The sequence below is a fragment of the Ailuropoda melanoleuca genome, chromosome 18 (assembly GCF_002007445.2).
Source record: "Ailuropoda melanoleuca isolate Jingjing chromosome 18, ASM200744v2, whole genome shotgun sequence".
NCBI lineage: Eukaryota > Metazoa > Chordata > Mammalia > Carnivora > Ursidae > Ailuropoda > Ailuropoda melanoleuca.
In genome coordinates, this window is record NC_048235.1 from 19,345,111 (window position 1) to 19,371,182 (window position 26,072).

At 36.1% G+C, this 26,072-nt stretch overlaps 1 pseudogene; it reads left to right on the plus strand.

Moving 5' to 3' along the window:
• The first annotated feature begins 16,807 nt into the window (after nucleotides 1-16,807).
• Nucleotides 16,808-26,072, plus strand: part of LOC117797111 — a 210,417-nt pseudogene continuing 201,152 nt past the window's right edge.

Sequence of the window (26,072 nt, forward strand, 5' to 3'; positions counted from 1 at the left end):
GTTCCATTGGTCTATGTGTCTGTTTTTGTGCCAGTACCATGCTGTCTTTGTGATCACAGCTTTGTAGTACAGCTTGAAATCCAGCAATATGATGCCCCCAGCTTTGTTTTTCCTTTTCAACAATTCCTTGGTGATTCGGGGCCTTTTCTGGTTCCTCACAAATTTAAGGGCTGTTTGTTCCAGTTCTTTGAAAAATGTCATTGGTAGTTTGATCGGGATGGCATTGAAAGTGTAGATNCAAATTTAAGGGCTGTTTGTTCCAGTTCTTTGAAAAATGTCATTGGTATTTTGATCGGGATGGCATTGAAAGTGTAGATTGCTCTGGGTCAAGTTTTTATTTAAATTCTATTTAGTTAACATGCAGTGTAATATTAGTTTCAGGTATAGAATTTAGTAATTCAATACTTACTTACTTACAATGCTTGCTCACCAGGACACGTGCCCTTCTTAATTCCCCATCACCTATTTAACCCATCCCCCACCCACCTACCCTCTGGTAACCATCAGTTTGTTCTCTGTAGTTAACAGTTTGTTTCTTGGTTTTCCTTCTCTTTTCCCCCCATGTTTGTTTGTCTGTTTCTTAAATTCCATATATTAGTGAAAACATATGGTATTTGTCTTTCTCTGACTTATTTTGCTTAGCATGATACTCTCTGTTTCCATCCATGTCATTGCAAATGGCCAGATTTTATTCTTTGTCTGTTTCTTAAATTCCATATATTAGTGAAAACATATGGTATTTGTCTTTCTCTAACTGACTTATTTTGCTTAGCATGATACTCTCTGTTTCCATCCATGTCATTGCAAATGGCCAGATTTTATTCTTTTTTATGGCTGAGTAATATTCCATTGTGTATATATACCAGTTCTTTATCCATTCCTCAGTTGTTGGACATTTGGGCTCTTTCCATAATTTGGCCATTGTTGATAATACTACCATGAACATCAGGGGGCATGTATGCCTTTGAATTAGTACTTTTGCAGTCTTTAAGTAAATACCTAGTAGTGCAATTGCTGGATCATAGGGTAGCTCTATTTTTTATGTTTTGAGGAAACTCTATACTATTTTCCACAGTGGCTGCACCAATTTGCATCCCCACCAACAGTGCAAAAGTGTTCCCCTTTCTCCACATCCTCGCCAACACCTATTGTTTCTTATGTTGTTAATTTTAGCCATTCTGATAGGTGTGCAGTGATATCTCATTTTGGTTTTGAGTTGCATTTCCCTGATGATGAGTGATATTGAGCATCTTTTCATGTTTCTGTTGGCCATCTGCATATCTTCTTTGGAAAAATGTCTATTCATGTCTTCTGCCCATTTTTAAACTGGATTATTTGTTTTTTTGGGTGTTAAGTTTTATAAGTTCTTTATGTATTTTGGATTATGTATTTTGCATATATATGTCATTTGCAAATATCTCCTCCCATTTTATAGGTTGCCTTTTAGTTTTGTTGATTGTGTCCTTCGCTATTTAGTTCTTTTTTAATTTTTTGGTGAAGTTTTCTATTTGGTGAGACATTGTTCTCATTCTTTCAATCTGTAGGCATATGTTCTTTTAGTTCCTTCAACAATTTACAAGAGCTGATTTAAAGTTTTGTCTAGTAAAGTCTAACATCTGGGCTTCCTCAGGGAGTTTCTATTGACTGCGTTATTTCCTATGTGTGAGCCATAATTTTGTATTTTTTGTGTGTCTTACAATATTTTGTTGAAACTGGACATTTTATAATATGACAGTTGTGGAAATCAAATCCTTCACTTTCCCCAGGATGTTGTTGTTATTTGTTGTTTTGTTTCTGTTTGTTGAATAACTTCCTTGTAATAATTCTGCAAAGTCTATATTCTCTGTCATGTGCAGCTACTGAAGTCATGGCTCATTTAGCTTACTGGTCAGAAATGATTAATTTACCCTTAAACTAATATTTCCTTGAAGAAATAAGTCCCCACTCTTTTCAGAGGGGCTCAGTGTGTGTTGAAGCATTCAAGTACTTTGAAACTATTCCTTAGCCTTCAGTTCTTGCTGGTGAGAAATTTGGACCTACTCAGGTCTTCCTGAGCCTGCACACACCCCCACATATGCATGGGACTTTCTCAATTCTGGAGAATATGTTGGAGCTCTTCAAGCCAACTATGGAATCTCATTCTCCAGATCTTCTCTTTACTTTTAAGATGAGTCTATTGTTTGCCTCAACTGTTACCACTGCCTTGGGCAGTTGTGATGTTAAGCAATTGTTTTCAACAAATGTCTTGGGAATAGGCTTTCCTAGTGAATATACTCTATCAGGTCAAATAATGAGAAGCTCTGTTAAGCTTTTGCAGGGAGCTACCAGATAGATTAAATATGTGGGGATTGGCTTTATGACGAGTTTCAAACCAATAAGGGTTTCTAGGCTGCTTGTGTTCAGTGTTATTTTAGCTGCAAATCTGCAATTTCCAACGTTTTGTGGAGCTGGGTGGAGAGGGATAGGGATAGAGCAAGTCAGAATGCCACTGGTCTCTTGCTGTTCTTACTACTGAACTCATTGTCTTGTCAATTGTCCTGAGATTGTTGGAGGTCTTTGGTTTATTTCTGGAGTTTTGAAGAACTTGATTTTGACAATCTTTACTAGTGTTCTCATGGTTTTAATGGAATAGCAGATTTGGGAGGCTGTAAGGACTCACATTCTAAAAATTGTCCCCTCCTAATTGTGTTTCATAACTTTTTTTTTTTCCTGCTTTTCTACTGGGACATTGCAAAGGTGCTGAACCTATAAACTTCTGGAAGCAGGTATTTGGTCACTTACTGAAGGTCATCTTCTCTACTCCTGGATAATCTTTCTTTTAAACTATCCTCAAATAGCTTAATTAGTATCAGTGTTCTGAGGTCCTTAGAGACTGTATAGATGTTTTAATATGAGCTGTTTTTTTCCCTGTTAGATGCCAGAATAAAGCCTTGGGATCATATTTGATCTTGAGTGGCCTTGTTTAATTTCATCTGGAGTCATTTGGTGCTGATATAGATCTTTTGAAAATCTGGGTCAATGTGTTTAGCTTTTCTAACAAAATCATTCTTTCTGAATCTTTTCATGGTTACAAGGATTTAAGAGATATTACATATTGCATAGCAATAAACATATTCTTGGTGTATGTCTGTTAAACACATTTAAGAAGGCTGATGGGTTTACCCAGGATTTCTGAATGTTTTCTATTGCAACCTTGCATCTTTAAGTTCTGGTAACTACAATATTATCATCATAGTTCAATAATGAATGGGCAACAGATCTTTTCAGTGGAACGGACTCTTTCAGAGCAGTAATTATTGGAATGCAGGCATGTGAGAGTCATTTGTATTTAAAAATGGAAAAGTATGATTTAGTAGTTTAGTGATTATTTAAAGCAGGGTAAGCATCACCATGAAACAGATGAATAAAATCAAGTGAATAAAGCATCACCTCTCAGTTGATTTCATAATCCTATTTAGCTTATCTTTTCTTGTAGAGTGACCTCTTGGGGAGAAATACACATTTGTTTTGCTATGTCATCTTTTTTTTTAAGATTTATTTATTTATTTATTTATTTATTTATTTGAGAGAAAGAGAGGGAGAGCACAGAGGGAGCATAAGAGGGAGGAGCAGCCTCCCCACTGACCAGACAGCTGACGTGGGGCTCGATCCCAAGACCCTGAGTTCATGACCTGAGTCGAAGGCAGACACTTAACCAACTGAGCCACCCAGGTGCCCCACTATACCATCTTTTTGCATGTTCAGTTAAAACACAAAAAGAAGCTAGACCAACACATATGATAGTGGGCAATTCTCAGAGTTCCCTTAACCAAAAGAAACTTTTCTGATAAAAGTTTCTGCATCAAGCCTGGGTCACTCATTCAATTCTTTCTCAATTACTTTCTTGGCAAGACAAATATGTTTTTGCATGCAAAAACTGGTGTTATATTTAATTATCTCTGCAGATACAATACATCAATACAATTTTAATTAAGTTCTTCATGTATCTTGGAAGTAATCTGTTCAGATGACTCTTGAAACTTTTAGGTAACAAAGGTTCCTCCAGGCAATGTTTCAAATTTCTTTTTCCTTCTCTCTTCTTCTCTTCAGTCAAACAGAACACTGTAGTTCTTTTGATGATGTGCAGTGATTCTATTTTATACAAAAATTGCATATATTAATCATATCTCTACATACCTATAACAATGCTGTCTATATTTAACTCCTTTTTTGTTTTTATAATAAAATAATGAATTCCACTTAAAAAATTCAACATTAAAATTCTAATTCACTCATATTCTTGATCATATTTGTTTCTGTTGTGTGTGTAAATCTAGTATTAGGCATGATTTGCAACCAAAGAACATAGTAAAATGACTGGAAAATAACTCAGAATCATGATTTTGCCATTTTAGGATAATATTATAATATACTGAGTTAACTCCTTATATATTCATAATATCAAGATAAATAGTATGTGAAAAGACTTTAGAAACTATCAAGCACAATTCAAATACAAGGTAAAATGCCTAACTTTAATATTGAACTCAGTATTCTTACTAAAACCTATAGGTTTTTATGCAGGAAAATGGTATAATCTTGAGCAGATAGCTATAATAAGAATAGTAGAGACTTCAGAAAATAAAGTAAAACCTAAGTTTTGATTTTACTTCTGAGATAAGTTGAAAGAAGATAAGTATTGCATTGTGCTAAGAATAGGTAAAGTTCCCAAATAAATGACTTCTTGAAAAATGAATTGCTCAAAACAATCATTAAGGTAATGAGATTTTGATTAAAAAATACATTTGTCAGTATTTTTGTTAATATACATATTAATTGTATGTATTTTTGGCTGTTTAGAATTGTTGCTAATATCACTGCTTTTAGAGAGAAAAGGAGAATGTTTTGGTCCCTTAAAATATCCTAGAAAAAAATAAAAGCTTTTATAAGTATCAGTACAGCACGAAAGTTAAACTAATGTCAAAGAAATGATCACTTCAGTAACTAAGTCACAAAATAAGCTCATTTATTTCACAAGATGATCAATATCTTTCTTATAAGCTATCATATCTTTACTACTAATATTATATCATTCTTATGAGGTCTCAGCTGAATACATATTTCTATTTCTTAGATTTCATTTGGTTTCCAAAAAGCTACAACTAACTTAATGTTTTCACGTATTCTGATCCCGTTTTCAAAATACACATGAACACTGCTAATCCCATCCATCATTGATAAAAGCTCCTGATTTTACTTCCCATAAAATACAGCAAATGGAAGCTCTAACTTGGGTGAATTGATTAGAAAACTTAAGTACATGTTGACAGATTGCCATTTCCTTCTTGACCTACCACTATGATTTTGATGAAATTTACTAAACATGCCTAGAAGGTGAGGAAAAAAAGATGATTGTCCTATGCGCCGGAATTCTATATCCTTTCCTAGCCTTGTCCTAGCCTAGTTCACTTAACCCAAACCAAATATATCATCAATGGAACCTTACCTTAACCAGTTACCACGCATGCCCACAGTCTCTACATTATGGTGGAAGTGGAGGGATTTGTGTACATATCAGGGGTTGGGGGAGAGGAGGGGAATTGAAATAGAAAGCAATAGTGGTCATAGTTGAATTTAATATAGCTTAGTTTTAGAAAGTGTACAAACATATGATCATGTGAAAACATTGCTAGGATCTCTCCAGGCACTTGAAATAGGCCTGTCCAAGAGAAACATAAAGTAACTGCATGGTAAATCTTCTGTCAACTACAGAATTAAAATGAATAGCTTTAAAAAGAAAGCTACGTCATACTGAAACCCCCCATGCCAACATGGTAACAGTCAGAATTTCTCATAGGACATCTGTAGGTGGAGTTCAAGATCATTTGAGATTCTATTTGTAATTAGTTCAATCTACTTGTTATATTATTAGTAGTTATGCATTAATGCCAATAATATTACTGCTGTTAATACCATTACTATAATACTACAATAATATAATAACATTATTAATATTAGTGTGCTAATAATATTAGTATTATTAGTGCCATTCTCTCACAGGCATTCCTTGCAAAAGAATAGTTCTGGAATAAACTGTGCACCAAACTGCAAGTATTTTCTCCTGTGAATCAGGATTAACAGGTATATTCTTTTACAAGTCTTAAACATCCTGACTGTAGGAGTTCAGAGAGGTGTTTTCCAGACCTTCATCCTCAATACACATGGGCCACAATATCATCTCAAAAAAAAAAAATATGGGACAATGTGTTTATATGGGGATGTTTACATATACTACAGGTTGAATTCCCCCATAAGAAAAGTGAAATGGTTGTATGGAAAGTATTATAGCATACTAGAAAAATTGCAGACTTTGTAACCAGGGAAACATTAATTCAAATTCCATTGTGAATTAGAAATTTTCCATATACTAGCTATAAGTAGTTGCTCTTGGCAAAATAAAGAAAATAATGCCACCTTACAGCTGAACTGAGAGGGAGGGTTAAAAAGGTAATGCTTGTGAAGACCTAGCTCAATGCCACAGAATAGATGGAAGATAAATGTAACTTCCCTTTGCCGTTTTCACATTAGCTGATAAAATTATTCAACATTATCTTTCTAATCCAGAAATAATTTAAATGTATGGTGCCCAAAGATTTTATTTCACTCAGTCTTTAATGATTTCCTATTCTTTCATTAGTTTGAAGAAAGCAATAATACAAAACACTGTGCTGTTTTAAAGCAAAGTAAACAAAATTGCAGGTATCAAAAGGGAAACATTCTTCTGATGTACTGTGAATCAAGTTGTTACCCAGGCAGTAGTGAGTTTGCATTCAGAAAACAACATTTTGAAAAACTCAAAGCTAATCCTTAGGAGGGAAAATCAGTGATATATTGTAGACATAGCTACTTCAGTTATCATTCATATGAGACAGGAAACCATGTGGAGGAAGTAAGGTAAACAATAGTTCAGTAGCTCAAATCTTAGAAATAAAATGTGCTGATGGAAATGACATCTATGGGAGTTAATGAATCACAAGAACACCTTTATTGTGGAAAACTCTAGAAAAGAAATAGAATTGAATATCACACTTGTAACATCAAAATGTAATTTTCAAAGTAGTCAACAAATCATGTACTTAAATTTTGTCCTCAAATTTTGACAAAAACACTAATCAGAACACAAAATTCTCAGAAAAAATTTCACACATTCCTTATCAGTCTATAGACCACTCTTCTGAAAACAGGAGACCCTAGATAAGCCCAACTGAACATATTAGCAGATTCTTTAACTTCAACAATTAATACTGATTGAGAATAATTGTTACAGTGGACCTTTAAAAGTTGCCCAAGACAGCCTCAAATAACATGTAGTTTCCCCCAAAAAGTATTGAGGGGAGCATTTACTGATATCTTACTAACTTTCTCGTTTGTATGTACAGGGAGAATGACAGGTTCATTTAGGATATTAATTGGAACCACTGCAGAATTTAAAATGTTATTGTTTTAACCAAAAAATGTTTTCTGCCTACAACTTTCTTAGACTTCTTAATTCTTCCCTTATTTCAGTCATCAGCACTAGGAAGGAATTGACATTTTTTCACATTTTTTAATTTAAAAAATTATTTTAAAGAGAAAACAGGAGGTGGGGGGATGGGCAGAGAAAGTGGGAGAGAATCTTAATCAGGTTCCACACTCAGCACAGAGCCTGATGGCTGGGCTTGATCTCACAGCTCTGAGATCATGACCTGAGCCAAAATCAAGAGTTGGATGCTTGCTCCTGAGCCACCCAGGTGTCCTGACATGTTTTTTTAAGCACAAGTATACATGTTTTATGAAAAGAGCAAATGTTTTTAATTAAATAATTTTTTCACAAATGTTAGTGCATATGGAACAAAGAGTAAATGCATGGCCCAAGCAAGATGCAAGCATAGGTGATTTTNTTGTTTGCCTCAACTGTTACCACTGCCTTGGGCAGTTGTGATGTTAAGCAATTGTTTTCAACAAATGTCTTGGGAATAGGCTTTCCTAGTGAATATACTCTATCAGGTCAAATAATGAGAAGCTCTGTTAAGCTTTTGCAGGGAGCTACCAGATAGATTAAATATGTGGGGATTGGCTTTATGACGAGTTTCAAACCAATAAGGGTTTCTAGGCTGCTTGTGTTCAGTGTTATTTTAGCTGCAAATCTGCAATTTCCAACGTTTTGTGGAGCTGGGTGGAGAGGGATAGGGATAGAGCAAGTCAGAATGCCACTGGTCTCTTGCTGTTCTTACTACTGAACTCATTGTCTTGTCAATTGTCCTGAGATTGTTGGAGGTCTTTGGTTTATTTCTGGAGTTTTGAAGAACTTGATTTTGACAATCTTTACTAGTGTTCTCATGGTTTTAATGGAATAGCAGATTTGGGAGGCTGTAAGGACTCACATTCTAAAAATTGTCCCCTCCTAATTGTGTTTCATAACTTTTTTTTTTTCCTGCTTTTCTACTGGGACATTGCAAAGGTGCTGAACCTATAAACTTCTGGAAGCAGGTATTTGGTCACTTACTGAAGGTCATCTTCTCTACTCCTGGATAATCTTTCTTTTAAACTATCCTCAAATAGCTTAATTAGTATCAGTGTTCTGAGGTCCTTAGAGACTGTATAGATGTTTTAATATGAGCTGTTTTTTTCCCTGTTAGATGCCAGAATAAAGCCTTGGGATCATATTTGATCTTGAGTGGCCTTGTTTAATTTCATCTGGAGTCATTTGGTGCTGATATAGATCTTTTGAAAATCTGGGTCAATGTGTTTAGCTTTTCTAACAAAATCATTCTTTCTGAATCTTTTCATGGTTACAAGGATTTAAGAGATATTACATATTGCATAGCAATAAACATATTCTTGGTGTATGTCTGTTAAACACATTTAAGAAGGCTGATGGGTTTACCCAGGATTTCTGAATGTTTTCTATTGCAACCTTGCATCTTTAAGTTCTGGTAACTACAATATTATCATCATAGTTCAATAATGAATGGGCAACAGATCTTTTCAGTGGAACGGACTCTTTCAGAGCAGTAATTATTGGAATGCAGGCATGTGAGAGTCATTTGTATTTAAAAATGGAAAAGTATGATTTAGTAGTTTAGTGATTATTTAAAGCAGGGTAAGCATCACCATGAAACAGATGAATAAAATCAAGTGAATAAAGCATCACCTCTCAGTTGATTTCATAATCCTATTTAGCTTATCTTTTCTTGTAGAGTGACCTCTTGGGGAGAAATACACATTTGTTTTGCTATGTCATCTTTTTTTTTTTTAAGATTTATTTATTTATTTATTTATTTGAGAGAAAGAGAGGGAGAGCACAGAGGGAGCATAAGAGGGAGGAGCAGCCTCCCCACTGACCAGACAGCTGACGTGGGGCTCGATCCCAAGACCCTGAGATCATGACCTGAGCCGAAGGCAGACACTTAACCAACTGAGCCACCCAGGTGCCCCACTATACCATCTTTTTGCATGTTCAGTTAAAACACAAAAAGAAGCTAGACCAACACATCTGATAGTGGGCAATTCTCAGAGTTCCCTTAACCAAAAGAAACTTTTCTGATAAAAGTTTCTGCATCAAGCCTGAGTCACTCATTCAATTCTTTCTCAATTACTTTCTTGGCAAGACAAATATGTTTTTGCATGCAAAAACTGGTGTTATATTTAATTATCTCTGCAGATACAATACATCAATACAATTTTAATTAAGTTCTTCATGTATCTTGGAAGTAATCTGTTCAGATGACTCTTGAAACTTTTAGGTAACAAAGGTTCCTCCAGGCAATGTTTCAAATTTCTTTTTCCTTCTCTCTTCTTCTCTTCAGTCAAACAGAACACTGTAGTTCTTTTGATGATGTGCAGTGATTCTATTTTATACAAAAATTGCATATATTAATCATATCTCTACATACCTATAACAATGCTGTCTATATTTAACTCCTTTTTTGTTTTTATAATAAAATAATGAATTCCACTTAAAAAATTCAACATTAAAATTCTAATTCACTCATATTCTTGATCATATTTGTTTCTGTTGTGTGTGTAAATCTAGTATTAGGCATGATTTGCAACCAAAGAACATAGTAAAATGACTGGAAAATAACTCAGAATCATGATTTTGCCATTTTAGGATAATATTATAATATACTGAGTTAACTCCTTATATATTCATAATATCAAGATAAATAGTATGTGAAAAGACTTTAGAAACTATCAAGCACAATTCAAATACAAGGTAAAATGCCTAACTTTAATATTGAACTCAGTATTCTTACTAAAACCTATAGGTTTTTATGCAGGAAAATGGTATAATCTTGAGCAGATAGCTATAATAAGAATAGTAGAGACTTCAGAAAATAAAGTAAAACCTAAGTTTTGATTTTACTTCTGAGATAAGTTGAAAGAAGATAAGTATTGCATTGTGCTAAGAATAGGTAAAGTTCCCAAATAAATGACTTCTTGAAAAATGAATTGCTCAAAACAATCATTAAGGTAATGAGATTTTGATTAAAAAATACATTTGTCAGTATTTTTGTTAATATACATATTAATTGTATGTATTTTTGGCTGTTTAGAATTGTTGCTAATATCACTGCTTTTAGAGAGAAAAGGAGAATGTTTTGGTCCCTTAAAATATCCTAGAAAAAAATAAAAGCTTTTATAAGTATCAGTACAGCACGAAAGTTAAACTAATGTCAAAGAAATGATCACTATAGTAACTAAGTCACAAAATAAGCTCATTTATTTCACAAGATGATCAATATCTTTCTTATAAGCTACCATATCTTTACTACTAATATTATATCATTCTTATGAGATCTCAGCTGAATACATATTTCTATTTCTTAGATTTCATTTGGTTTCCAAAAAGCTACAACTAACTTAATCTTTTCACGTATTCTGATCCCGTTTTCAAAATACACATGAACACTGCTAATCCCATCCATCATTGATAAAAGCTCCTGATTTTACTTCCCATAAAATACAGCAAATGGAAGCTCTAACTTGGGTGAATTGATTAGAAAACTTAAGTACATGTTGACAGATTGCCATTTCCTTCTTGACCTACCACTATGATTTTGATGAAATTTACTAAACATGCCTAGAAGGTGAGGAAAAAAAGATGATTGTCCTATGCGCCGGAATTCTATATCCTTTCCTAGCCTTGTCCTAGCCTAGTTCACTTAACCCAAACCAAATATATCATCAATGGAACCTTACCTTAACCAGTTACCATGCATGCCCACAGTCTCTACATTATGGTGGAAGTGGAGGGATTTGTGTACATATCAGGGGTTGGGGGGGAGGAGGGGAATTGAAATAGAAAGCAATAGTGGTCATAGTTGAATTTAATATAGCTTAGTTTTAGAAAGTGTACAAACATATGATCATGTGAAAACATTGCTAGGATCTCTCCAGGCACTTGAAATAGGCCTGTCCAAGAGAAACATAAAGTAACTGCATGGTAAATCTTCTGTCAACTACAGAATTAAAATGAATAGCTTTAAAAAGAAAGCTACGTCATACTGAAACCCCCCATGCCAACATGGTAACAGTCAGAATTTCTCATAGGACATCTGTAGGTGGAGTTCAAGATCATTTGAGATTCTATTTGTAATTAGTTCAATCTACTTGTTATATTANGCATGGCCCAAGCAAGATGCAAGCATAGGTGATTTTGGGTTAACACTAAGGGTCTGTATAATACATGAGATTTAAATCTAACTTTACCTCAGTTCTACATGACTGCATATCATGGGCCTTTAGATTTTCTTCCAAAGAGGTAAAATCATAAATAATATACCACTATTTACTTTTGGTTTGATGGCAACATATTGGTAAAATTCAGTGGAATAATGATCAGCACATTTGCAAATTTAGAATCAAAGCATTTCTTTGTACTTGCTGAAGTTCCCTAAGAAACCGACAAATTATATACAGTTGTTATGCTTTGTTTTCATACACATAAGAGCACCCTTTTATTATTTTTTCTCAAATTGTTTAAAGAAAACATGTTATTCTGAATTTGAAATAGAACATTGTTACAGAATATATGGGAGCTATGACTTAACCCACAGTATCCCTCCAGTGTGCGAATTCTTCCACTTTGGCAATCTAAACATAAGATTCTTTTTTTTTTTTTTTAAGACATAAGATTCTGAGATGGCCATACCCTTTATTTTTAATTTCCATTTTATATTTTGTTTATTTAATTTATTTAATTTATTTTTGGAGATGAAAATTGCCACTTGGCCATACCCTTTAAAGATAAGTTTTCTGCCAAGGCAACTGTCATTTCAACGTCTTGATTATTGGGTGTATTGGATGTATTCCTGCTGTCACTGTGCTTGTCTCAATTTGATCCATTGCTATAGTTATTCTGATTTCGTTGGACCTTGCTCCTAATAACTGGCTTGTTTTCATCCTGTAGTTCATATTTTTTCTTCAAAATCTGTATGTTTTTTTCCTTTTCCATTAGTCTCTATCCATCCGCATCTTTAATTCCTGGGGTTTCCTGGTCTTCTTCTCATTGTTTTGAATAATAATTAATTGCAAAATAGTTTACCAAGTTACAATTGATTAGAAAGTAATTTCTCTATTTCTTTTATACTCTTTAATACAGTATGATAGCAATTAAAATAATCTTGATACAATTTACAGTTGGCTTTGCTGCCAGAATATTAAAATTATGAAATACTCAGAATTCAGTATACAACTGTGAAGACTTCTGTAGCAGTATATATGGCATATATTTTTATTGATTACAATAATATGGGGTATCTCTAGGGGGTACAATTAATTATGGTGCTCTTACATCTGTTCCAAGATGTATCATACAGTTTGAAGTTACAAATAATGAATGTGAATATTTCTAATTTCAAAGATTCAGAGTTTGCTGAGAGTTCTATAAGGTAATGTTAAACATAGCTCCCCTTTTCTCTTACTTCAGTCCAGTAAGGCAAAAGCCATTACTCAGTCAAAAATGCTCTCTGCATTCGCATCAGCATGAGTGACCTTCGTATTGTTAAATCCAATGTTATATGCAGTCTTCCTTACTTAGCAGAAACATTTGGCAGAGTTGGTTATTCCCTATTCCTAATACTTTCCATTTTTTGTCTCCCTGGACACCACACTTATTTTGTTTTCCTCCTTCTCTATAGTCTCCATTGTTTTCTCCTTCCTCCCCCATCTCTTCAAGTGAAAGTGCTGCAGATCTCAACTCATGAGTCTCTCGTCCCCAACTCCCCCTCCTGTTCCCTCCTGTGTCCTCTCTTGTTTCTCTATTTACATGTACCCCCTTGGTGATGTTATGTAATCTCGTGGTTGTACATATCAATAGGTGCAGGTGACTCTCAAATTCATGTTTCTAATCCAGATTACTCCCTTGACATGCAGGCTCCTACATCCAACTGACAAATTAACATCTTCAGCTTGAGGTCTAATAGAAACATGACACTTAATATTGCCAAATAGAATTCCCGAACTTTCTCTCTTTTTTAAAGATTTTACTTATTTATTTGAGAGAGAGAGAGGGAGAGAGAGCACAAGCAGGGGAGGGGCAGAGGAAGAGGGAGACATGGGGCTTAATCTCAGGACCCTGGGATCATGGCCTGAGCCAAAGGCAGACACTTAACTGACTGAGCCACCCAGGTGCCCCCTGAACTTTCTCTTTAAGCCCTTTCCGCTTAAAGCCTTCTCCACTTCTAGCAAATCCAATCTTTTCATTTTCGGGGGCCAAAAACTTTGGAATCATCCTGATTCTTAATTTTTCTCACACCCATCATGATGTGCCAGGAAATCTGATGACTCCAGAGTCTGACCACTTCTCATCAGCTGACTCTTGTTGCCCTGATCTTGAACAACCATCACCCACCATCTCCTACTTGGATCACAGTGTTATTTCTGCCCTGTTATCCTACAATCTGTTCTCAACACATAAGTAAGNCACACCCATCATGATGTGCCAGGAAATCTGATGACTCCAGAGTCTGACCACTTCTCATCAGCTGACTCTTGTGGCCCTGATCTGAACAACCATCACCCACCATCTCCTACTTGGATCACAGTGTTATTTCTGTCCTGTTATCCTACAATCTGTTATCAACACATAAGTAAGAATCATTTTTTTTAAAGATTTTATTTATTTATTTAACAGAGATAGAGACAGCCAGCGAGAGAGGGAACACAAGCAGGGGGAGTGGGAGAGNTTTAAAGATTTTATTTATTTATTTGACAGAGATAGAGACAGCCAGCGAGAGAGGGAACACAAGCAGGGGGAGTGGGAGAGGAAGAAGCAGGCTCATAGTGGAAGAGCCTGATGTGGGGCTCGATCCCATAACGCCGGGATCATGCCCTGAGCCGAAGGCAGGTGCTTAACCGCTGTGCCACCCAGGCGCCCCAAGAATCATTTTCTAAATAAAGTTAAATTTCATGCTAATTCAGTGCTTGGTGTCATGCAGTGGCTCACATTTTACTCAATGTAAAAGTGAAAATTTTTATTGTGGCCTGCAAGACTTCACACAATCTTATCTTTGCTGCCTCTCAGAAAAGCTGTTTTTAATGGGGGGTGATATTATCCTTCAGGGGATATCTGACATTTTCTAATGATCACTGCTTAGAAGGGAGGGGGAATGCTACTATTATCTAGTGGATGGAAAACAGGGATGTTGCTAAATATCTTAAAATTGCAAGATAGCCTTTGGGCTATTCATGTACAAAGAACTATTGGGTCTAAAATATCAGCAGTTGAAAAACCCAGATTTAGAACCTAATTTCCAAATGTTCTTCTCTTTTCTTAACTCCAACATGGGCATTCTTGTTGACCTTTGGAAACATAAGGCTGTGGAGACCTTACAGCCTTTTCACATTCTGGAACACTTGCCTCCTGGAAATTTACATGGTTTGCTCCTTTGCTTCCTCCCATCTCTGTTGAAATGTGTGTCTCACTGAGATCCTCTCTGATCCCCTGATAGAAATTACAATGCCCCGGCACTCCTTCTTCCCTAAGCAGTTTATATAGGACTGATTACCATCTGATATTCTCTGAATTGTATTTTTGTNGTTTGCTCCTTTGCTTCCTCCCATCTCTGTTGAAATGTGTGTCTCACTGAGATCCTCTCTGATCCCCTGATACAAATTACAGTGCCCTGTAAGCAGTTTATATAGGACTCATTACCATCTGATATTCTCTGAATTGTATTTTTGTTTGTCTGTTTCTCCTCCTTAGAATGTAAACTCGGATCCGGTAGGTGTTTTATCTATTTTGTTTACTACTTTTCCCTCTAGAACAGTAGCTGGCACATAGAAGAAGACTTAATAAATCTTTGTAGAAATATCATAATACAATAAAGTGGAGGGCATCAGCAGGGTCTTCTGATAACATGAAAGGTGAACGCTGAGCCCACACATTGGCTAAACCAATCTGGGAATAGAAGGGTAAGTCTGAGCTGTTTGGTGAAAAGGGTGGTGCTTGCCTCTTGTGTATTTCAGAGAGAGGGCACAGCATGCTCAGAGGCCGTGGAGATAGAGGAAGTGTGTCCCCTTGGAGAAATCACAGGAGTAAAGCCTCAGGGGGCATACAGTGAAATAATGACAAAGACATAATGACCATGAAAGAGATCAAGTGGGGCAGTTAAGCTGTCAAAGGAACACGCATGGCATCCTGAACTACTAGTAATCTGGGCATTCCTTGAATACAGTAGAAATAAAAGAATCAGCCAAGGAATAACCTCATCACATCTGAAGTTGAGTGGCCAGAATTGCTGAGAAGTGGAAGCTGAGCAGGAGGAGAGGCCGTTTTGAAGGAAGATTGATTAGGGGTTAGCTCTAGCACTTAGGAGAAGAGATGATCATGCTTTTAAATATTTTATTTCTATACAAATTCACATTTTAAAAGTTTTCTAAAATAGGGGCTCCTGGGTGGCTCAGTCGATTAAGCGTCTGCCTTCAGCTCAGGTCGTGATCTCAGGGTCTTGGGATCGAGCTCCACATTGGGTTCCCTGTTTTCTTTCTCTCTCAAGTAAATAAATAAAATCTTAATAAAAAAGTTTTCTAAAATATACCTATAGTAATTTTAATAAAATAGAGTGCTTTATATTTATATAAAGCATAGGTTTAAGTTTAAAAATTTCCTAGAAATAAGGAAAGTATGTAAATGGTGCTACATAACTAGATATCTTGGTGGAATAATACTAAAATACTAAAATATATTTTCTTTGAAATCAGATATTCTCATTAGTCACCAGTTTCATGAAAGTCAAGGCTTACAGCATTTCTTGTGGGCTGAGTTTCCTCACTTTACATTCGCTTTCCTTGCCTTATTTGCTGATTGATGCGTATTTGTGAGTTTGTGTGTAGACAAGAGACAGACAAAGGGAATGCAAGCAAGAGGGGATGTTCTGCTTTAAATTAAAGTGATTTTTCTCCTATTCTTATTTCATTGGCTCTTATGATACTGGTAACACTTTGATGCTTAAAAAAAATGAACTCACCGTTCTGCGCTCCCAGGGAGGAGTCAGTATGGTGCTGTCCTGGATTCCCTGGGGTAACTTAAAGGGAAACTTTTAACGTCCAAAGCCCTTGATGTCCTGCAAATGATGAAGAAGAATATCTTCAATTCATTGCATTTAGATTCAGATTTAGAATCCACTTAGATGGTACCTACCTTGACCTCCAAGTGGAACAGTGCATTTGCAAAAGGAAAAACAACGGCATCTACGTCATTCATCTAGAGAACCTGGGAGAGGGTTCGGCTAGGAGCGTGCGACATTGTTGCCATTGAAAACCCAGCTGACGTCAGGGTCCTATGCTTCAGCAATACTGGCCAGTGAGCTATGCTGCAGTTTGCTGCTGCACTGTGGCCGCTCCTATTTCTGGAACCTTCGCTAACCAGATCCAGGCAGCCTCCTGGGAGCCAAGACCTCTGGTAGTTACTGATCCCGGGGCTGACCACCAGGCTCTCACAAAGACTGCCTATGTGAACCTGCTCTGTGTAATACTCCCCTCTGCACCAGTGGACATTGCCACCCCACGCAACAGTGAGGGAACTCGCTTAGTGGCCTGATGCAGAGGGTGCCGTGCTGGAGTTTCTGCGCATGAGCGCTCCAGCTCTCCCGAGCACCCACGGGAGGTCCCGCCTACTTCTACAGACCTTCCGAAGAGAGTGAAAAGGANTGCATTTAGATTCAGATTTAGAATCCACTTAGATGGTACCTACCTTGACCTCCAAGTGGAACAGTGCATTTGCAAAAGGAAAAACAACGGCATCTACGTCATTCATCTAGAGAACCTGGGAGAGGGTTCGGCTAGGAGCGTGCGACATTGTTGCCATTGAAAACCCAGCTGACGTCAGGGTCCTATGCTTCAGCAATACTGGCCAGTGAGCTATGCTGCAGTTTGCTGCTGCACTGTGGCCGCTCCTATTTCTGGAACCTTCGCTAACCAGATCCAGGCAGCCTCCTGGGAGCCAAGACCTCTGGTAGTTACTGATCCCGGGGCTGACCACCAGGCTCTCACAAAGACTGCCTATGTGAACCTGCTCTGTGTAATACTCCCCTCTGCACCAGTGGACATTGCCACCCCACGCAACAGTGAGGGAACTCGCTTAGTGGCCTGATGCAGAGGGTGCCGTGCTGGAGTTTCTGCGCATGAGCGCTCCAGCTCTCCCGAGCACCCACGGGAGGTCCCGCCTACTTCTACAGACCTTCCGAAGAGAGTGAAAAGGAAGAACCAGCCCTGGCGGAAAAGGCTGTGGCCGAGGAGGAGCTTCAGGCGGATGGACTACGCCAGTTCCTGAGGTTACTGCAACTCAACCTGAGTTTGCGGACTGGCCTGAAGGTAGGCGGTTCCCCTCTGTGCCTCTGCGCCAGTGCCCTGCTCAACGCAGTCTGCAGGTCCTACTGCTGGTGTTCTGGGGTGGGGGAGGGGGAGGAACTTGTCCGCTAAGGATCGTAAGCTCTTCTTGCACTTTTCAACAGAAAATGGAAATAAGGTTGGCGGAAAATGAACCGTGTCTAAAACACACACACGCACACGCACCCATGCACGCTCCAACAATATAACCCCTCTAGCAATTTTTGGCAGTCTGTATGAATTGCTACAGAAATCTTTCCCAAACTCCCTGTTTATCAGGCCACTTCGTAGTGAACTATTTTTTTAGTTGTTAAATCATTCAAATTAGAAAAAAGTCTCACGCAACATTAGAATGTTAGTCATAGCATTTATTAATACGTGAAATGATTTCCTGTATTTATATGTTTTATTGCTTGGGAGTTGGGTTTTGGCTCGTCCGTCGCTCTTTCTAGAATAAAAGCTGCTTTCAATCTTTGTCTTCTCTTTGTACGTGGAAGAGCCCCGAGTACAAAGTGCCTGTTCCAGTAAGTTTTGGCTGGACTGAATTATTTTGATATTGGAAAATTGCCTTTGAAAATATACTTTGTTTTGAAATGAAGCTATGAGTTTATTATTTGGGTCTCAAAGTGTAGAAAAGTAATAATAACTTCCAGAAAAGGGATTCCTCAAGGAATATAGATTAAGGCTGTGCTCTCTACTTATGTGTGGAAGCTTAGGAAGCATTTTCAGGGTTTCAGCTCCTCTATTTGACAAACTCCGTGAATAATCATCCCCCATTAAGCAAACCTGTAGCCCAGTGTGTTCCTCTATAAAATAAAGGGATTGAACTAGATGATCTTTCTGCTCTAAAATTCTATGCTTGTAGGACCCGCTGGACAATAATTTGAGCTTGCAATCACATATTTATGTTCTAGTTCAAATTTTCTTTTTAGGTCTATGACTTTGGGCCCATTGTTTACATTTGGGGGTTCTTTAATTCCCTCATGTAAAATGTAAGAGGGTTTAAATAGATGATTCATTTCAAATATCTATGAAATTCTGTAACGTTTATACTTCTTGAGTTCTAGCAGTGTTTAAAGCTGTGAAAATGAATTAGTTTTACTGTCTTGTGTTTTACTTTTTGTGGTATGGAAAAGTTAGGGAGTTAGAGAAAAAGAAACATTTTTGTAATGCACATGTTCTAAGGACCACTGTAAATATGGTTCATAATTACAGGAAAAATGGTAGTTTATGCGGTAAGAGGGTGGTTTGAGAACAATTTTAATTTAGAAGCCCTAAGATATTGGAAACCAGATTAGTACTCTTAAACCTGGGGTTCTTCTGTTTCTGTTCCAGATATTCTAGCTTTCTCATTTTGACACAATTAACAAAAGCACTTGTATTGATTTTTTTTTAGCACTTGTATTGATTTTTATTTGTCATATAAATTGTAAGAGTCAAGACTTGAGAATTTTGCTCTGAAAGCTAGGAATTTAATCCAGTATAAAACCCCATTGATAAACTATTTAGAAAAGAAGGCGATAGACACTAGGACTACTTTATTATAAGCCACAGATGGTTAATTTGATCTTGATTAATGTTACAGTAGAACCAACCCCACAAATCTTTATTAGAGAACCTTTGGGATTATGCGAAGCTATGGGTCACGAATGCTTTTTCGGAAATTCAGAACTCTAGGTTATCATTGTTGAGCTACAAAAACAAGAAGGTTAGCAGGTATTTACTTCCCAGTTACAACAAATTATTTCCCCATAGTATTTAAGACAAATTTATACTTATATCTTGTCATTCTCAAGTTGAGTTTCTGGTTAAGTCTGTTCACCAAAACAGACAATGGACTTTTCTCTTACATTCAAAGGTTTGTTTAGTAATGACTATGAAAGTATAAACTGGAAAATGTGAAAGTTTTCATCAGAAACAGCATCGTAAAATAATGGTTTTTATAGAAAACTGTTTACATACTTTTGTATATAGTACCTGCCACTGAAATTGCTTATAATCACAGAAGTTGAGGTAACTAACTCACTATCATTTTGTGATCCTAGCTCTGATGATCTAGTATAGGACTGTACAGAGTCCCTAAAATTAGGAACATAAATAAAGGCATCTCTCTTTATAAAAAAACTGTCGTAGAAGTAAGACAAATAGCTATTGATTAAATTTAAAATACAATGCAGAATTTGGACTATCTGTAACACTCAATTTTAAGAACAGATTATTGCATCAAAACAGCACAATGAATGTGGATACAAAAAATAAAAAAACTAAGGATATACTGTATGGTGACTAACCTAATAAAAATTATTATTAAAAAAATAAAATAAAATACCTTTGAACATTTAAAAAAAAAGAAAAGTTTGAAAATTTTAAAAGAACAAAATTTAAATCTGAATACAGGGTCAAGACATGTTTTTACTGGTTTTGGTCCTCATAATTCTTTTTTCCTAAGACTTGGAATAGTATTTATTTTTATTTCTTTAGAAATATTTTAAAATTTATTGGAATTAGAAATTCATATTATTACTTCTCATTTTACCAGTGCTAAATAATATTTCCTTACATTGTATCCTTAGGCAATTGATCATTTATTAATGGATGTCCATATAGCATAATGCCAGAATATTTTGGTAATTAAAATATTGATCCAAATACTGAAATCCAGATATATGAGGCTTATGTGTTGTTATCAATAGTTTAACTGAACTATATTCTGTCATTTAATTTTATAAATTGTATATTTGTAATGCTTTCCTCAGGTCAACATGTCGTTGAGTCCCCCAGAATCTTCTGTGGTATCTGTAAAGAATACAGTGCTTTTTGGGGGGAAAAATGTAATGATCACAGTAAAATCACAGGTGTTACTTGCTTTCATTGCCCTCACCAGAGACCATTAGAAAAATTACCAGCTATAGCTGCCTTCCTTTGCTCAGAGGATTCTTCTAGGCTGTACCTCTCACCTTCAAATTTACAAATTTATTTTTCATTCCTTGTGCCTCCGTTTCAATCCCTTTGTTTCACTGGTGTTCTGTTCTCTTTAACTCTTTTAGATTGCCTTGGATATTGGATTCCCTGCCTGGCTTTAATTTCTTCATAGGATGCTGTTTCTTAGATCAGTCCTTTGCACAAATGCTCTGTGGCTGATAGGTGACGTCTAAATCTGCCCCAGACTCTCTGGATACTTCACCCCTGTTGATGGCATTCATTTTTCTCAGAGGGAGCACCAAGCATTATTAATGAATTATGCTTCCCGTCAATGCTAAATTTAACCCTGAGTAAAGGTCAAGAGAAAGAAAGCACATTGGTGTTAAGCATACATTTTAAAGAAATGGTGAATTTTGTGTATCATTTGTCCTTAAATAAATTTATCAGAAAAAGAAGGTAAAATCAGTATATTTTTCATTGTTGATGACATAGGAAGCCATTACTTGCTTAGAACTTGTGTTATTTTTTTCATTTCATAATCAGCTGGACAGTCAAGGTTTAATCAAAGGAACAGAATCCTATGAGTGATATGTATAGAAGATACTTACTCTAAGAATTTGACCTTTATGCGTATGTGGGAGCTGGTTAAACAGTCTTTATGAAGCTGTTGTTTTGTTTTTGATATTGGAGTTTAAAGTCAACATGGCAGACAGTCAGGAAGAGATGATATTAAATAGGGTAGAGAATGGACAAGCTGGGATCCACGAGGATGAACTAAAACTTTGTCTTTTTCTGCTTCTAGGTCTACAGATTTGATGATGAGCATATCTTCTAGGAGAACATGGTGTTCTTCAGCACAGGGCTGATAAGCACCTGGCGCAATGAGAATCCTGCAGGAGTCAGGAGCCATGGGAGCTGTGGGCTGACTGGTGTCTCATACCACCCTGGTGAGTCACCAGATAAGTGACAGTATGTGTAAACTGCATCAGTGCTGAGTATTCTGATCTTTCAAGCATGGAGAACATAACTACTGCTTTCCTTCTGCCTACTGGTCTTGCATAAGTTATCTCTGGTGGCATACATTAATTTGGAAATTTGCAGGGAGACAATGCTGGGAAACATAATTATAATTTAGCTAAGTCAATAATACATGTCCACCCAACTGCATATACAGTTTTCATATAACTTTACATGGCCACAGACTGTATATGGTTATTTTTATTGTGCTTCACATTCTCACCAGTACTTGGTATTGTCCTACTTTGGTTTTAAATTTTTGCTATTCTCTTCAATGTAAAATTGTATCTGGTTATTCATTTTGGTTTTAACTTGCATTTCTCTAATTAGTAAGAAGTTGAACATATATTCTTATGCTTACTGACCCCTTGTGTTTCTTCTATGAAAATGCCTATTCATATCTCTTGCCTTATCTTTTATTGGATGATCTTCTGTTGATTTATATGGTGAAGAACTTTGTGTCTTCTTATTATTAATTCTTTGTTGGTATTTAATTTGCAAGTATCTTTTCTTAATTCATAGTTTGTCTTTTCAGTTTTAAAAGGTGTCTGTCCTTTAATGAATGCATTTCTTTCTCAATTTTTAAAGTGGTGAATTATGAGTTCTTAAATGATCATTATTTTCTGTGTTTTGTTTAGGAAATCCTTCCCTATACCAAGGCTATAAAAACATTTGAAAGTTTCATACATTTGTTTTATACTTCCTTGTTTAAGTGCATGCTGGGGGGGTGACTGGATAGTTCAGTGGGTTAAGCGTCCAACTCTTGATTTTGACTTAGGTCATGGTCTTAGGGTCCTGAGATCCAGCCCCACAAAGGGCTCTGCTCTGAGCGAGGAGCCTGCTGAAGATTCTCTCTCTCCCTCTCCCTTCCCCCAACCCCGCTTGCATGCGTGCGTGCTCTCTCTCTCCCTGGAAAAAAAAAATTAAAGATAAATGCATGCTGTGAAATAGAGTTCGATTACCATTGCCATTGTTTGTTCTGTATGGATAACCAGTTGTCTCAGTATTAAATTATTGAAAAGTTCTTCCCTTCTCCTAATCTACAAATGTTTTATGTTTCCATATGGGTTAGATCTATTTGAGGGCTCTATGTAAATTACTTTTAGTTTTATGTTAAGACTTGATAACACTTCTTTGGGATTACTTTATTAGTGGCTGTAGGGTCTCTCAAATAAGTTTTCAAGTTATGACATCAACTAAGTGAAGGATTGTGTTGGATTTTTTATTGGAATCGCAGTAAAGGTATGAGTTAATTTGAGTTCAACAAATATATTTATTACAGTGTCTTATTTTCACACATGAAATATCTCTCCAGTTATTATAATCTGTTTTAATATCTTAATGCAAAATTTAATAATCTGTTAGTGGCAAGCTCTTGTCCAGTTTCCTTAGGGTTACTTCCAAGTAGCAAATAGATCTTTTCATAATTTTTAAAGAAGACTGCATCAAATAATTAAAGAATCAATTTATTAAGTATTCTTACAAATCCATTCACTTGCTTGTGGACATTTGGGTTGCTTCCACCTGTTGGCCGTTGTGAAAAAGGGTGAAGGAAACATGAGTGTGCAAATATCTGTTTCAGATCCAGTTTTTAATTTTTTAGATATACACCTAGAAATGGAGTTGCTAGATCATATGGTAATTCCATTTTTTGATTTGAGAACCTCCATAGTATTTTCCATAACAGTTGCACCATATTACACCCCATCAACAGTAGTTCTAAATTCTCCTCTTCTTACCAGTGCTTGTTAATTTGTGTTTTTTTGACAGTGGCCATCCTCGTGGTTGTTAGGTGAAATCTGATTGTGGTTTTAATTTGCATTTTCCTGATGATAAGTGATACTGAACATCTTTTCATATGGCTTGGTGGTCATTTCGATATCTTGTTTGGAAAAATGTCTGTTCAAGTTCTTTGCCTATTTTTTTTTTTTAAAGATTTTATTTATTTATTTGACAGAGGTAGAGACAGCCAGCCATAGAGGGAACACAAGCAGGGGGAGTGGGAGAGGAAGAAGCAGGCTCACAGAGGAGGAGCCTGATGTGGGGCTCGATCCCAGAACGCCGGGATCACGCCCTGAGCCGAAGGCAGACGCTTAACCGCTGTGCCACCCAGGCGCCCCTTTGCCTATTTTTAAATTGGATGATTTGTGGGTTTTTGTTGTTGTTGAGTCATATGACTTTTTTGTGTATTCTGAATATAAAACACCTTATTCAGTGATATGATTGCAAATATTTTCTGTANGTGCCACCCAGGCGCCCCGATTTGTGGGTTTTTGTTGTTGTTGAGTCATATGACTTTTTTGTGTATTCTGAATATAAAACACCTTATTCAGTGATATGATTGCAAATATTTTCTGTAGTTTCACAGGTTAATTTTTACTTTGCTGATTATTTCCTTTGCTGTGCAGAAGTTTTTAGGTTGATCTAGTTCCATTTATGTATTTTTCTTTTGTCACCTGTGTTTTTGGTGTCATATACAAGAAATTATTGTCAAGTTCAGTGTCACACAGGTTTTTCTATATGTTTCCTTCTAGAAATTTTATAGTTTCAGGTCTTATATTAAAGCCTATAATTTATTTTGAGTTAAATTTTGCATAGGGTATAAGAGTCCAGTTTCATTCTTTTGCATGTGGGTATCACCATTTGTAGAATAGACTCTCCTTTCTCCATTGTGTAATTTGGCACCTTTCTCAAAGGTCATTTGATCATATATGTGAGAATTTATTTCTGGGCTCTCTTCTGTTCAGTTGATCAATGTGTTTTCTTTTTTAATGATTTTTTATTATATTATGTTAGTTACCATACAGTACATCCCCGGTTTCCAATGTAAAGTTCGATGGTTCATTACTTGCATATAACACCCAGTGCACCATGCAATACGTGCCTTCCTTACTACCCATCACCGGTCTATTTCATTCCCCACCCCCCCGAGGCCCTCAGACTATGGACTCTGAGAAACAAACTGATCAATGTGTTTTTTTATGCCAGTATCATACTGTTTTGAATACTGTAACTTTGCAGTATGTTTTAAAATCAGAATGTGTGAGGTTTCCAGTTTTGTTTGTCTTTTTTAAGAGAGTTTTGTTTGTTTGTTTGTTTTGCTATTCAGGGTCTTTTGTGGTTCTATACAGATTTTAGAATTTTTTTTCAGTTTCTACAAAAAGATGCCATACAGTTTTGATAAGGGTTGCACTGAATATGTAGAGCATTTTGGGTAGTGTGGNTGTGGTTCTATACAGATTTTAGAATTTTTTTTTCAATTTCTACAAAAAGATGCCATACAGTTTTGATAAGGGTTGCACTGAATATGTAGAGCATTTTGGGTAGTGTGGTTATTTTAATAATATTAAGTGTTCTAATTCATTAACATGGAATGTCTTTCCCTTTATTTATTCGTTTAATTTCTTTCAGTGATGTTTTATAGTTTTCAATGTACAGGTCTTTCATCTCCTTGATTAAGTTCATTCCCAAGTATTATATTCCTTTTGGTGCTACTGTAAATAGGATTTTTTTTAAAAAAATTTCCTTTGTAGATTGTTGTTAGTGTGTAGAAATGCAGTTGATTTTTGTATGAATTTGTTCATTAGTTCTAATAGTATGTGCGTGTGTATGTGTAATCTTTAATATTTTCTACATTATAGGTGATCATGTCATCCTTCAACACAAATAATTTTACTTCTTCCTTTCTGAATTCAATCCCTTTATTGCTTTTACTGCCTAATTTCTTGGTCTAGAACTTCCATGACTATATTAAATAGAAGTGGTAATTTATTCAGGAAATAAATTCTGCTAGTTCATGGTGATTAATCCTTTTAATGTGTGTTGAATTGAGTTTGCTAGTATTTTGTTGAAGACTTTCGTGTCAATGGGGTGCCTGGGTGGCTCAGTCGATTAAGCGTCTGCCTTTGGCTCTGGTCATGATCCCAGGGTCCTGGGATCGAGTCTAGCATTAGGCTCCTTGTTTAGCAGGGAGCCTGCTACTGCCTCTCCCTCTGGCTGCTGCTCTGCCTACTTGTGCTCTCTCTGTCAAATAAATAAATAAATAAATAAATAAAATCTTAAAAAAAGATTTTTGTGTCAGTATTCATCAGGTATATTGTAGTTATCTTTTTTCTTGTAGTATCTTTGTCTGATTTTGGTATCAGGGTAATGCTGGCCTAGTCAAATGATTTTTGAAGTGTTATATTCTCTTTAATTTTTTAAAAGATTGATATTAATTAATTCTTCTTTAAATGTTTGGTGGAATTCTCCAATGAAGTCATTGGGTCCTGGGCTTTGCA